General features: G+C 40.2%; 1 protein-coding gene across 4 annotated transcripts in view; it reads right to left on the reverse strand.

The window, feature by feature from the left end:
• The window catches only part of depdc7a (DEP domain containing 7, paralog a), a 47391-nt gene extending 39049 nt beyond the window's left edge, over nt 1–8342 (reverse strand). For all 4 annotated transcript variants that reach the window (XM_042316760.1, XM_042316758.1, XM_042316759.1 and 1 more), the window contains exon 1: nt 8195–8342. The gene's annotated coding sequence lies outside the window, so the exon portion shown is untranslated. The remainder of the gene's footprint in view (nt 1–8194) is intronic.
• Between the last annotated feature and the right edge of the window lie 1096 nt (nt 8343–9438).

Below are 9438 nucleotides of genomic sequence, written 5' to 3' on the forward strand. Positions count from 1 at the left end.
GGGAGGATAATTACTGAGGAGGGGAGACAGACAGACAGAGAGAGAATTGAATTGAAAGAGAGAGCAGGAGGATGACAGTGGGAGGATAATTACTGAGGAGGGGAGACAGAGAGAAAGAGGTTGAAGAAAAGGAACAAAGGAAAAGACAGGAGTACTTTTTTTATTTATTCTTATTTAACCAGGAAAGTCCGTTAAGAACACATTTTTATTTACAATGACAGCCTACCGGGGAACAGTGGGTTAACTGCCTTGTTCAGGAGCAGAACAACATATGTTTATTTACAATGACAGCCTACCGGGGAACAGTGGGTTAACTGCCTTGTTCAGGAGCAGAACAACAGATGTTTATTTACAATGACAGCCTACCGGGGAACAGTGGGTTAACTGCCTTGTTCAGGAGCAGAACAACAGATGTTTATTTACAATGACAGCCTACCGGGGAACAGTGGGTTAACTGCCTTGTTCAGGGGCAGAACAACAGATGTTTATTTACAATGACAGCCTACCGGGGAACAGTGGGTTAACTGCCTTGTTCAGGAGCAGAACAACAGATGTTTATTTACAATGACAGCCTACCGGGGAACAGTGGGTTAACTGCCTTGTTCAGGAGCAGAACAACATATGTTTATTTACAATGACAGCCTACCGGGGAACAGTGGGTTAACTGCCTTGTTCAGGAGCAGAACAACAGATGTTTATTTACAATGACAGCCTACCGGGGAACAGTGGGTTAAATGCCTTGTTCAGGAGCAGAACAACAGATGTTTATTTACAATGACAGCCTACCGGGGAACAGTGGGTTAAGGTCCCTGCCTTGTTCAGGAGCAGAACAACAGATGTTTATTTACACTTCTCTATGACAGCCTACCGGGGAACAGTGGGTTAACTGCCTTGTTCAGGAGCAGAACAACAGATGTTTATTTACAATGACAGCCTACCGGGGAACAGTGGGTTAAATGCCTTGTTCAGGAGCAGAATAACAGATGTTTATTTACAATGTCAACCCAACACCTTAGTCAACAGATCTGAACCTCCACACTTCTCTATGCCAAGTCCTTCACATGCACACGTAGCTAGGTGTTGGGTTAAGGTCCCTCCACACTTCTCTATACCAAGTCCTTCACATGCACACGTAGCTAGGTGTTGGGTTAAGGTCCCTCCACACTTCTCTATGCCAAGTCCTTCACATGCACACGTAGCTAGGTGTTGGGTTAAGGTCCCTCCACACTTCTCTATGCCAAGTCCTTCACATGCACACGTAGCTAGGTGTTGGGTTAAGGTCCCTCCACACTTCTCTATGCCAAGTCCTTCACATGCACACGTAGCTAGGTGTTGGGTTAAGGTCCCTCCACACTTCTCTATGCCAAGTCCTTCACATGCACACGTAGCTAGGTGTTGGGTTAAGGTCCCTCCACACTTCTCTATACCAAGTCCTTCACATGCACACGTAGCTAGGTGTTGGGTTAAGGTCCCTCCACACTTCTCTATGCCAAGTCCTTCACATGCACACGTAGCTAGGTGTCGGGTTAAGGTTGATACACTATGATATAGTCCTATAGGTGATGTGAGGTTGGAGGTCAGAGTGTATTAAGGAGGCATCGTAACAAGCTGGTTACAATGGAATTGCCTCAGCTTTGTGTTACTATGACGTCAGTAACGGATGACTGTCTCTACAGCCCACTTCATGTCCATCATTCTCCCTACAACCCTTCTATAAGCTCCTGCAGCCATGTCATGTTCACCTTTATGCTGTTGACATCAACAGTTACTAACATGTGGGGTAGGTACCAGGGCTGAGGGGTCACCCAAAGTAACACGTTACTGAGACAGAAGCAGCAGTCTCATGCATAAAACAGCACACACACACAGTGAGAGAGAGACTACTTGCACATCGTTACGACACTGTATATAGACATAATGACATTTGAAATGTCTTTATTCTTTTGGAACTTCTGTGAGTGTAACGTTTACTGTTCATTTCATTTAGTTTATTATCTACTTCATTTGCTTTGGCAATGTTAACATATATGTCCTATGCCAATAAAGCCCTTGAATTTAATTGAATTGAGAGTGAGAGGGAGGAGGGGCCGAGGACACAGATCTGAAACTTAACACCTGTGCACAGACACCCTCAGGTGGCAAAGCCTCCATAATGATGTGGCTAAACACAGCCCTTATGTTGTCTACAGTTTAGTAAACATTCATTGTGGTCTGAATCTCATGATTGTTTGGCAAATTGTCAGAGGCCACACAGACTCACTCACGCACATGCAGGAAGGCAGGCACGCACACACCCACCCACGCAGAACACACACACACACACTTCATCCAGTCTGAAAGGTATAGATCCAGTCTGAAGGGGATAGATCCATTCTGGAGGGGATAGATCCTATCTGAAGAGGATAGATCCAGTCTGAAAGGTATAAATCCAGTCTGAAGGGGATAGATCCAGTCTGAAGGGGATAGATCCTGTCTGAAGGGGATAGATCCAGCCTGAAGAGGATAGATCCAGTCTAAAGCGTATAGATCCAGTCTGAAAGGTATAGATCCAGTCTGAAGCGTATAGATCCAGTCTGAAAGGTATAGATCCAGTCTGAAGGAAATAGATCCTGTCTTAAGAGGATAGATTCAGTCTAAAGCGTATAGATCCAGTCTAAAGGGCATAGATCTTATCTGAAGGGGATAGATCCTGTCTGAAGAGGATAGATCCAGTCTAAAGCGTATAGATCCAGTCTGAAGGGCATAGATCTTGTCTGAAGGGGATAGATCCTGTCTGAAGGGGATAGATCATGTCTGAAGGGGATACATCTAGTCTGAAGGGGATAGATTCTGTCTGAAGGGAATAGCTAGTCTGAAGGGGATAGATCCTGTCTGAAGGGGATAGATCCTGTCTGAAGGGGATAGATCCTGTCTGAAGGGATAGATCCTGTCTGAAGGGGATAGCTAGTCTGAAGGGGATAGCTAGTCTAAAGGGGATAGCTAGTCTAAAGGGGATAGCTAGTCTAAAGGGGATAGCTAGTCTAAAGGGGATAGATCTAGTCTGAAGGGGATAGATCTAGTCTGAAGGGGATAGATCCTGTCTGAAGGTGTTAGATACAGTCTAAAGCGTATAGATCTTGTCTGAAGGGCATAGATCTTGTCTGAAGGGGATAGATCCTGTCTGAAGGGGATAGATCCTGTCTGAAGCGTATAGATCCAGTCTGAAGGGCATAGATCTTGTTTGAAGGGGATATATCCTGTCTGAAGGGGATAGATCCTGTCTGAAGGGGATAGCTAGTCTGAAGGGGATAGATCTAGTCTGAAGGGGATAGATCTAGTCTGAAGGGGATAGATCCTGTCTGAAGGGCATAGATCTTGTCTGAAGGGGATATATCCTGTCTGAAGGGGATATATCCTGTCTGAAGGGGATAGATCCTGTCTGAAGGGGGTAGATCCTGTCTGAAGGGGATAGCTAGTCTGAAGGGGATAGATCTAGTCTGAAGGGGATAGATCCTGTCTGAAGGGGATATATCCTGTCTGAAGGGGATAGATCCTGTCTGAAGGGGATAGCTAGTCTGAAGGGGATAGATCTAGTCTGAAGGGGATAGATCTAGTCTGAAGGGGATAGATCCTGTCTGAAGGGCATAGATCTTGTCTGAAGGGGATAGATCCTGTCTGAAGGGGGTAGATCCTGTCTGAAGGGGATAGCTAGTCTGAAGGGGATAGATCTAGTCTGAAGGGGATAGATCCTGTCTGAAGGGGATAGATCCTGTCTGAAGGGGTTAGATCCACAGACTGAGATCCTCACTGGAGAAGCCCCCATTTAAATAGAAATATAATCCATTGTCATGGAAATTATAATGCATTAAGGTGATACATTGAACTCAAGGCGTACAGTCCGCCATGAGTACTGAGAGGAAGACAAAACATTACAGGTCATCTCTCAAAGACACAATGCTGGAGAAGAATAAAGAAGGCAACTGTGGAAACCGGTCTGACAGAGGATGGTTACATTCTCCAACATTATGTGTGTGTGTGTGTGTGTGTGTGTGTGTGTGTGTGTGTGTGTGTGTGTGTGTGTGTGTGTGTGTGTGTGTGTAGTGAGTAAGAGAGGGTGTGTGTGTGTGTGTTGGAGTGTGTATGTGTGTAAGAGAGAGAGAGAGATAGACAGAGACAGAAAGTATGTGTGTGGGGGGTGCATTTGCTTGAGTCTCCTCCCTGTCCCTGTCACCTAATTTCCTAGATGATTATAGATAAAGAAAAATATTTAAAAAACGTTCTAGAGAAGAGAGAAAGAGATAAGATACATTCAGAGAGACACATCTTTAGACATTCTACAGAAGCACACATTCTGGGAGGTCACATTGAAAGGAAACAGTTCCCAGAGCAGTAACTGTTAACCCCTATCCATAAAACACAATGTAACACGCCTATAAGCAGAACAATACAGACTGCTCCACGGTGTGACTAAATACAGACCAGAGAGAATTCACATGAAAGACAAAGCTCAGGACGATGTCAAACGCTATAAATGAAATTCCACAACTCCTCTGAAAACTAACAACAGAAACCCCAAAAAAGAGCTGACTGGAAGTCTTAAACTTCTAAAATAGGACTCAAGGCAGTGTTGGAGCACTCACAAAGCATGTTCACAACATAGAACTAAAACTCACAAAGCATGTTCACAACATAGAACTAAAACTCACTAAGCATGTTGACAACATAGAACTAAAACTCACAAAGCATGTTCACAACATAGAACTAAAACTCACAAAGCATGTTGACAACATAGAACTAAAACTCACAAAGCATGTTGACAACATAGAACTAAAACTCACAAAGCATGTTCACAACATAGAACTAAAACTCACAAAGCATGTTGACAACATAGAACTAAAACTCACAAAGCATGTTCACAACATAGAACTAAAACTCACAAAGCATGTTGACAACATAGAACTAAAACTCACAAAGCATGTTGACAACATAGAACTAAAACTCACAAAGCATGTTGACAACATAGAACTAAAACTCACAAAGCATGTTCACAACATAGAACTAAAACTCACAAAGCATGTTGACAACATAGAACTAAAACTCACAAAGCATGTTGACAACATAGAACTAAAACTCACTAAGCATGTTGACAACATAGAACTAAAACTCACTAAGCATGTTGACAACATAGAACTAAAACTCACAAAGCATGTTGACAACATAGAACTAACACTCACAAAGCATGTTGACAACATAGAACTAAAACTCACAAAGCATGTTGACAACATAGAACTAAAACTCACAAAGCATGTTGACAACATAGAACTAAAACTCACAAAGCATGTTCACAACATAGAACTAAAACTCACAAAGCATGTTGACAACATGGAACTAAAACTCACTAAGCATGTTGACAACATAGAACTAACACTCACTAAGCATGTTGACAACATAGAACTAAAACTCACAAAGCATGTTGACAACATAGAACTAACACTCACAAAGCATGTTGACAACATAGAACTAAAACTCACTAAGCATGTTGACAACATAGAACTAAAACTCACAAAGCATGTTGACAACATAGAACTAAAACTCACTAAGCATGTTGACAACATAGAACTAAAACTCACAAAGCATGTTGACAACATAGAACTAACACTCACAAAGCATGTTCACAACATAGAACTAAAACTCACAAAGCATGTTGACAACATAGAACTAAAACTCACTAAGCATGTTGACAACATAGAACTAACACTCACAAAGCATGTTGACAACATAGAACTAACACTCACTAAGCATGTTGACAACATAGAACTAACACTCACTAAGCATGTTGACAACATAGAACTAAAACTCACTAAGCATGTTGACAACATAGAACTAAAACTCACTAAGCATGTTGACAACATAGAACTAAAACTCACTAAGCATGTTGACAACATAGAACTAAAACTCACTAAGCATGTTCAGAACATAGAACTAAAACTCACAAAGCATGTTGACAACATAGAACTAAAACTCACTAAGCATGTTGACAACATAGAACTAAAACTCACAAAGCATGTTGACAACATAGAACTAAAACTCACTAAGCATGTTGACAACATAGAACTAAAACTCACTAAGCATGTTCAGAATATAGAACTAAAACTCACAAAGCATGTTGACAACATAGAACTAACACTCACAAAGCATGTTGACAACATAGAACTAAAACTCACTAAGCATGTTGACAACATAGAACTAAAACTCACTAAGCATGTTCAGAACATAGAACTAAAACTCACTAAGCATGTTGACAACATAGAACTAACACTCACAAAGCATGTTCAGAACATAGAACTAAAACTCACTAAGCATGTTCAGAACATAGAACTAAAACTCACTAAGCATGTTGACAACATAGAACTAACACTCACAAAGCATGTTCAGAACATAGAACTAAAACTACTCACTAAGCATGTTCAGAACATAGAACTAAAACTCACTAAGCATGTTGACAACATAGAACTAAAACTCACTAAGCATGTTGACAACATAGAACTAAAACTCACTAAGCATGTTCAGAACATAGAACTAAAACTCACTAAGCATGTTGACAACATAGAACTAACACTCACAAAGCATGTTCAGAACATAGAACTAAAACTCACTAAGCATGTTGACAACATAGAACTAAAACTCACTAAGCATGTTGAGAACATAGAACTAAAACTCACAAAGCATGTTCAGAACATAGAACTAAAACTCACTAAGCATGTTCAGAACATAGAACTAAAACTCACTAAGCATGTTGACAACATAGAACTAACACTCACAAAGCATGTTCAGAACATAGAACTAAAACTCACTAAGCATGTTCAGAACATAGAACTAAAACTCACTAAGCATGTTGACAACATAGAACTAAAACTCACTAAGCATGTTGACAACATAGAACTAACACTCACAAAGCATGTTGACAACATAGAACTAAAACTCACTAAGCATGTTGACAACATAGAACTAACACTCACTAAGCATGTTGACAACATAGAACTAAAACTCACAAAGCATGTTGACAACATAGAACTAAAACTCACTAAGCATGTTGACAACATAGAACTAAAACTCACTAAGCATGTTGACAACATAGAACTAAAACTCACAAAGCATGTTGACAACATAGAACTAAAACTCACTAAGCATGTTGACAACATAGAACTAAAACTCACAAAGCATGTTGACAACATAGAACTAAAACTCACTAAGCATGTTGACAACATAGAACTAAAACTCACTAAGCATGTTCAGAATATAGAACTAAAACTCACTAAGCATGTTGACAACATAGAACTAAAACTCACAAAGCATGTTGACAACATAGAACTAACACTCACAAAGCATGTTGACAACATAGAACTAAAACTCACTAAGCATGTTGACAACATAGAACTAAAACTCACTAAGCATGTTGACAACATAGAACTAAAACTCACTAAGCATGTTGACAACATAGAACTAAAACTCACTAAGCATGTTCAGAACATAGAACTAAAACTCACTAAGCATGTTGACAACATAGAACTAAAACTCACTAAGCATGTTGACAACATAGAACTAAAACTCACAAAGCATGTTCACAACATAGAACTAAAACTCACTAAGCATGTTCACAACATAGAACTAAAACTCACTAAGCATGTTCAGAACATAGAACTAAAACTCACTAAGCATGTTGACAACATAGAACTAAAACTCACAAAGCATGTTCAGAACATAGAACTAGAATGATTATATTTCTATGGATGAGATTAACTGATCACAGCTTCATTAAATAGTACCCGCAAAACACCAGTCTCAATGATCAATTAGCCTTTTAAAATGATAAACTTGGATTAGCGAACACAACGTGCCATTGGAACACAGGAGTGATGGTTGCTGATGATGGACATCTGTACGCCAATGTAGATATTCCATTAAAAATCAGCCGTTTCCAGCTACAATAGTCATTTACAACATTAACAATGTCTACACTGTATTTCTGATAAATATGATATTATTTTAATGGACAAAAAATTAGCTTTTCTTTCAAAAACAAGGACATTTCTAAGTGACCCCAAACTTTTGAACAGTCGTGTACCTATATAGGTATATGATATATTGTATGCTAATGAGAAACCTTTATACACACACAGGATTACCTATAACATAATCTAATAGACTAACTCACCACAAATGTGCTACTCCAAACAGCGCTATCAAGAAGGTCCAAATGTAGTTACAGGAGAATATTACACTTGAATTCAGACCTGTCTCTTTTCCGTACCGACTGTCAATGTCAAGCCTGAAGCGTGAAAACCATGCAGGTTGGCATTTATTGGGATGACTCGTGTAATGGAGGCAGCTCTGCAGAGTGGTCACTCGCTGGCACAGTCACAAAGTCATAAAATCTGATTTTAAACCTTACCCTAACCTTAACCACACTACTAACCCTAATGATGGCTAACCATAACCTTAAATTATCACCAAAAAGCTCATTTTAGTTATCATGAATTTTTACAATATCGGCAATTTTGACTTCGTCGCTGGCCAATCTGGCATGAAACCACTCAGTGCTGCCTCCAGGGCAAGACTCATGACAATAAATGTCAACCTGCGAAAAACATCCACATAAACAAACTGGTTCTACTGCTCTCCTTAGCCCTGTTTATACCTGGTGCTAACATTCGTTCTATGTCCTGATCTTGTCCAAATTCTCATTGTCCCCACATTAGGCGATTAAAAGACACATTCATCTGATTGTGATCAGATCTTCCTGACCTCTGGTTCTGGATGGTCAAACCATTTAAATTATCATTATACCAACCACTAAAATAATTGACAGGAAGCACCATTGACCTAAGTCTTATGGCACCAGTAATTGCCTTAAATTCAATAAATTCATAATATTTTGAAAGAATTTCTGTCAAATATCAGGTCACAATGTGGACACAGTGGACGGATGAGACACATTTTAACACCATGTGTAGACGCAACAAAACTTGATCAGAAAGACATTGGATCATATTCATCTGATCACGAAACTCACATGTTAGTGCAATGTGTAAACGAGGCTCTGTTCAGATGTAATTGTGTTTCTTAAACCAGCCATCAGTACTGACTGTACAAAACATTAGGAATACCTTCCCCCCTTTTGCCCTCAGAACAGCCTCAATTCGTTGGGGGCATGGACTCTACAAGGTGTCGCTCCATAGGGATGCTGGTCCATATTGACTCCAATGCTTTCCACAATTGTGTCAAGTTGGCTGGATGTCCTTTGGGTGGTGGACCATTCTTGATACACACAGCACACTGTTGAGCATGAAAGACCCAGCAGCGTTGCAGTTCTTGACACACTGAAACCGGTGCGCCTGGCACCTACTAACATACATCGTTCAAAGGCACTTAAATCTTTTGTCTTGTCCATTCACCCTC

The sequence above is a fragment of the Oncorhynchus tshawytscha genome, unplaced genomic scaffold (genome assembly GCF_018296145.1).
Source record: "Oncorhynchus tshawytscha isolate Ot180627B unplaced genomic scaffold, Otsh_v2.0 Un_scaffold_18560_pilon_pilon, whole genome shotgun sequence".
Classification (NCBI taxonomy): Eukaryota; Metazoa; Chordata; class Actinopteri; order Salmoniformes; family Salmonidae; genus Oncorhynchus; species Oncorhynchus tshawytscha.